Source organism: Manis javanica, chromosome 3 (genome assembly GCF_040802235.1).
Source record: "Manis javanica isolate MJ-LG chromosome 3, MJ_LKY, whole genome shotgun sequence".
NCBI classification, from domain to species: domain Eukaryota; kingdom Metazoa; phylum Chordata; class Mammalia; order Pholidota; family Manidae; genus Manis; species Manis javanica.
The window spans coordinates 165,778,847-165,784,846 of NC_133158.1; positions in this window are offsets into that span (position 1 = coordinate 165,778,847).

The following is a 6,000-nucleotide window of genomic DNA, read 5'->3' on the forward strand; positions in this document are numbered from 1 at the left end:
TGAACACTTTCATAACCTCTGTATTTACTGAAATGTCACTAGAGAGCCTTATACAGACTAGCACACTTACACCCTTTTCCCTCTCCGTCTTGCTTTTTTCCCCCTCCATATCACTTAGAACCGAATTACAGACTACTGTCTCCTCTAATTGGAACATAAGTTCTTGACAACAGGATCTTGTCTGTTTTATTCACTGCTCAGATACCCAGAACCCAAAACAGTGAGTGCCTGGCACATAGTTGGTATTCAGTAAACATTTGTTAAATAGTTGAATGGTATAGTGGAAAGAACATAGGATTAGGAATTAGAGACTCTGCACAAATTCTCATTCCATCTGCCAGAAACTTTATGACCTCAGTAAAGTTATTTAACCTTTCTGTCCTTAAGTTTCCATTTATTTGCTAAAGTGAATGAAGTATATACAACACAGGCCAATAAGGATGAATCCAGAAAACAATGTTGAGTGAAAAAAGGAGGTTGCAAAGGCTATTATGGTACTATATCACTTACATACCATTTTAAAACCACAAAATAAGATTTTCTGTGAGCCATGTATGCGTGCACACATATATGATAAAAGCACATATAAAAACATGTTTGGGAATATTCTACATCAATACTAGGAGATTTGTACCTCTGGAGAGGGAGAAAAGGAAATGAACTGAGGTTTCTACATATCAATGAAGATTTTCTTTTAATAGGATCTGAATCATGACAAATTTAACATTTGCTATACCTGCGTGGATGTTATATTACTATTTATATTTGTGTGGTTAAGATACCCCAAAATGTATAAAAAATAAATACACTTTATAAAGCTTAAATTAGATAACACCCATGAAAGAGTTACCATCTTAAAAGTAAAATATGTTAGGTATTATTTTAAAGTCATATAAAGAAAGATGATAAAAAATACAACATTATATGGAAGACAATAGCTGAATAGCATTGTAGTTCTAAAGGGCAGTATAAATGCCCAAACATTAGAAACAATAGAGCTTTGGGAATCTAGTTTAATTCAAAAAGTTATTTTTGTGCAAGATACTTATTAGTCACTACTGTGGCATAAAGATGAGAAAGATAAAGTCCGTTTCAAGTAGTGTACTAACTGTGGATGCAGAAAGGATATAATAAGAACCCACAAAATTAAAAGCAAAGCAAAATCCTATGAATGCCATAAGAGATAGAAACAATATGCATTGGAAAAATAGAGGAGGAAGTGATCAAGTGTACTCCAGCAGAGAGGAGGTGGATCAGAAAGGCACTCAAGAATATGCATCACATCTGAGATGGGACACAAAGGATGAGTAAGATGTGAAGAGACAAAGATTGAAGAATATTCTAACTAGAAGCCACCGTATGAAGAAAAAGCATATTGAGAGAGAAAGAGATGAGTACTCCAGTTTAGCTGGTGTTAGGAAACATTTAAGAGTAGTCCCACTGAGATGCTTGTAGAGATCTCAGTTATTGATGGAAAGGCACAGGAAGATTTTGTATAAAGAGTGACACAGCCAGAGCTCCACTCAAATCCAGCAGGTCGGAGCAGGACAGAGTAAAAGGAGGGTAGCAGATCATTTAGAGAGATCAAGTTTCTTTAGCAATATACTGATTAATGAGCAATTGATGTCATTCCAAACAGGCATCCTCCCTCATGGTACCCATATATTTCCCTCTTCCACCAAATTTTTGAGTTTTTTGTACAGGCTGATTCTAGCTCCTCACCTTCCACTCTGTTCTCAACCTCCATACACTTCACCCTCTGCCCTGGCTACTCCCTCTTACACACCTCCCACCGAAGTCACCAAAGACTTTCATATGGCTAAATCCAAAAGATGTTGATCAGTCCTTTCCTTTCTTGACCTCTCAGCAGCATCTGACAACATCGAGTATTGCCTCTTTCTTGGGGCACTTTCTTTCGTCTGTATTACTCCTTTCTTGTTAGCAACACTTTTTTGTCATTCCCTTAACTGTAGATATTGCTCAAGATTCTAACTTAGCTTCCTTTCTTTTCTTTGTATCTAGGTGACCTCATTCACTCTTAAGGCTTCAATTAACTTTCCACCTACTGATCACTCCCAAATTCTTTGCTTCTGCTCCGATCTCTTTCTGAGCTTTATATATCATATATCTGCCTTCCTACTGAATTTTTCCCTTAATTTTCTCCCGTGGCATTTTATTTCTGTTTAACTTTTACTATGGACAGTTTTGAATATATACAAAAGTGGAGAGAAATTAGAATAAGGAACCCCTTTATGCCCATTACCCAACTCAACAATTATTAACATACGGCCAGTCTTTGTTTCATCTATTGCCACTCCTCCCATTTTCCTCTCCCTAATTGAATTATTTTTTTAAATTGCACGCATCACATCAGTTTAACTGTGTGCATCAGAAATACTTCAGTTTGCATCTCTTAAAAGAAGGACTCAATTCTACCACCTATATATCAAACCAATCTGCTTTCCTCTAAATCCCATTAGCACTATCTAGTAGTTTCACATCACCATCTCTTGTCTAAATTACTTCAACAACCATGTAGCTTACCTCTCCTCTAGGATTATTTTCCCTCCAGTCTGTTCTCTACACTGGAGCCTCACAACTTCTTTTTATTCAATCAACAGTATAATTAAAGTTTAAAATATGCACCCTTATATGTACATACTTGTTACCCACATATACTTAGTACTGCATTCTATTATAAAGTCAATTTTTACATAATACAATTATTGATTGGTGCCTGTCTTCCTCTGCCCCACCCTTACCCCCAACCTCTTTTATCATTTAGGGAGGTAAGTGTTAAGGGGAAAGTGAGGAAGGAAACAGAGAGGCTGAGGTGGGTGGGTCCCAATGTCCTTGGGACCTTGGGATTTCCTAACTCCAGCGTCCCAGATCAAGTCGGCAAGGAGGCACCATCCAGTGTCCTAGAAGTTTCAGCCGCTGTGTGCACAGAATTGTCCCCATTCATGATTAAACTATGGTGAGAAATAACCACAAGGTGGCACCACAAACCAAATGTGACCAAGATGAACTTGGTTCTCAGACACCCAAAACTCCTGACAGCCTAGCTCTGCAGTTTCCATCATAATACATTAGATATGTTTTACTTCACGTATGGTATTATATCAGAATTTAACTGCATAATTAACATCACAAAGTATACACTAAAATAAAGAAATTAAAGAAGTGAGATAAAAAATACAATTTTATAAGTTCCTTTCTACACCTGAATGAACTTCAATATCTATCTCCTTGGTACACAAACACTCAGTAATTTGCATTTTAAATAATTTTTAATAGCTTTCATTTTTCCCAAAATTAAATGAAAACTGATTGGCATACATCACTGTGTAAGTTTAAAACATACAACATAAACGATGGTTTGATTTATGTATATTGTGAAATGATTACCACAGTAGGTTTAGCTAACATCCATTTTATATACATACATTACAAAGAGAAGAAAGAAGAAAAGAATAAATGAAAAAAAAGTCTTGTGATGAGAACTCTTATGATTTACTCTCTAATAAATTTTCCTATATCTCATACAGTAGTGTTAGCAGTAGTCATTGTGCTGTACATTACATCCCTAGTACTTACTTATCTTATAACTGGAAATTCATACATTTTGACTCCCTTCCTCCTATTGTCCTTCCCTCTACCCGCTGCCTCTATAGCCACAAATCTGATCTCTTTTTCTATGAATTTAGTGGAGGTTTTGTTTGTTTCTTAGTTTTAGATTCCATCTAAATGTGAAATCATATAGTATTTGTCTTTCTATGTCTGACTTATTTCACTTAGTACAGTGCCTTCAAGGTCCATCCATATTGTTGAAAATGGTAAGATTTCCTAATTTTTTATGGCTGAATAATATTCTGTGTGTGTGTGTGTATAGGTATAAACACCATAACTTCTTTACTTATTAATCTATCAATGGACACTCAAGTTTTTTATATGTGATGGCTATTGTAAATAATACTCCTATGATCATGGGGGTGCAGATAGCTTTTTGAGTTAGTGTTTTAATTACTTTGGGTATATTCACAGAAGTAGAATTGCTGGATTATATGGTAGTTCCATTTTTAATTTTTTTAAGGTCTACCATACTGTTTTCTATTGTAGTTGTGCTAGTTTACAGTCCCACAAAGGTTCCCTTTTCTTCACATCCACACTAGTATTTGTTATCTCTTACCTTTTGATTATGGCCATTCTAACAGGCATGAGGTGATATGTCATTGTGGTTTAAATTTGCATTTCCCCAGTGAGAAGTGATTTTGAGCATCTTTTCATGTACCTGTTGGCTTTTCATATATCTTTTTTGGAGAAATTTCTCTTCATGTCCTTGTTTTTTTTGCTATTGAGTTGTATAAGTTTTCTATATGTTTTAGATATTAATCCCTGACATATTTATGGTTTGCAAACATTTTTTCCCATTATGTAGGTTGTCTTTTTACTTTGTGATGGTTTCTTTGGCTATGCACAAGCTTTTTAGTTTGATGTTGTTGCACTTGTTCATTTTTTATGTTGTGGCTTGTGCTTCAGGTGGCTTATCTAAAAAATCATAACCACAATCCATATCAAGGAGCTTTGTTCCACTGTTTCCATCTAAGAGTTTCAAGTTTTCAGGTCCTACATTTAAGTCTTTAATCCGTTTTTAGTTAATATTCATGAGTGGGGTAAAATGGGGGTCAAGTTTTATTCTTTTACATGTGAATGAATATCCAGTTATCCCAGCACCATTTATTGAAGAGACTGCCCTTTCTCCATTGACAATTCTTGGCTCCCTTGTCAAATCTTAGTTGACGATACATACTTGGGTTTATTTCTGGGCTTTTGATTCTATTCCATTGGTCTATTTCTCCATTTTTATGCCATTATCATACTGTTTTGATGACTATTGCTTTATAGTATAGCTTGAAGTCAGAAAGTGTGATACCTATGGCTTCATTCTACTTTCTCAGGATCTCTGGCTTTGGTGGGTCCTCTGTGGTTCCATATAAATTTTAAGAGTGTTTTTTTCTATTTCTGTAAAAAATGCCACTGGAATTTTAATGGAGATTCCATTGAATCTATAGATTGCTTTCAGTAGTACTGACATTTTAACAATATTAATTCTTCCAATCAATGAATATGGGCTACCTTTCTGTTTATTTGTGTCTTCCTGATTTTTATCAGTCTTCCAGTTCTATTTTTTTTTGTAATTTCTTTATTTTGGTATAATTAATGTACAATTACACGAGCAACATTACAGTTACTAGACTCCTCCCATTATCAAGTCCATACCACATACCCCATTACAGTCACTGTTCATCAGCATAGTACGATGCTATAGAATCATACTTGTCTTCTCTGTGATGTACTGCCTCCCCTGTGACCCTCCCCCACATTTTGTCTGCTAATTGTAATGCCCTTTCTCCCCCTTCTCCCTCCCTTCCCACTGATCCTTCCCAATCCCATTCCCTTTGGTAACTGTTAGTCTATTCTTGGGTTCTGTGAGTCTGCTGTTGTTTTGTTACTTCAGATTTTTTCTTTGTTCTTATACTCCACAGATGAGTGAAATCACTTGATACTTGTCTTTGTACACCTGGCTTATTTCACTGAGCATAATACCCTCTAGCTCCATTCAGGTTGTTGCAAATGGTAGGATTTGTTTTCTTCTTATGGCTGAATAATACTCCATTGTGTATATGTACCACATCTTCTTTATCCATTCATCTACTGCTGGACACTTAGGTTGCTTCCATGTCTTGGCTGTTGTAAATAGTACTGCAATAAACATAGGGGTGCATATGTCTTTTTCAAACTGGGCTCCTGCATTTTTAGGGTAAATTCCTAGAAGTGGAATTCCTGGGTCAAATGGTATTTCTATTTTTAGTTTTGGGGGAACCTCCATACTACTTTCCACAATGGTTGAACTAATCTACATTCCCACCAGCAGTGTAGGAGGGTTCCCCTTTCTCCACATCCTCGCCAACATTTGTTGTTGTTTGTATTATGGATGGT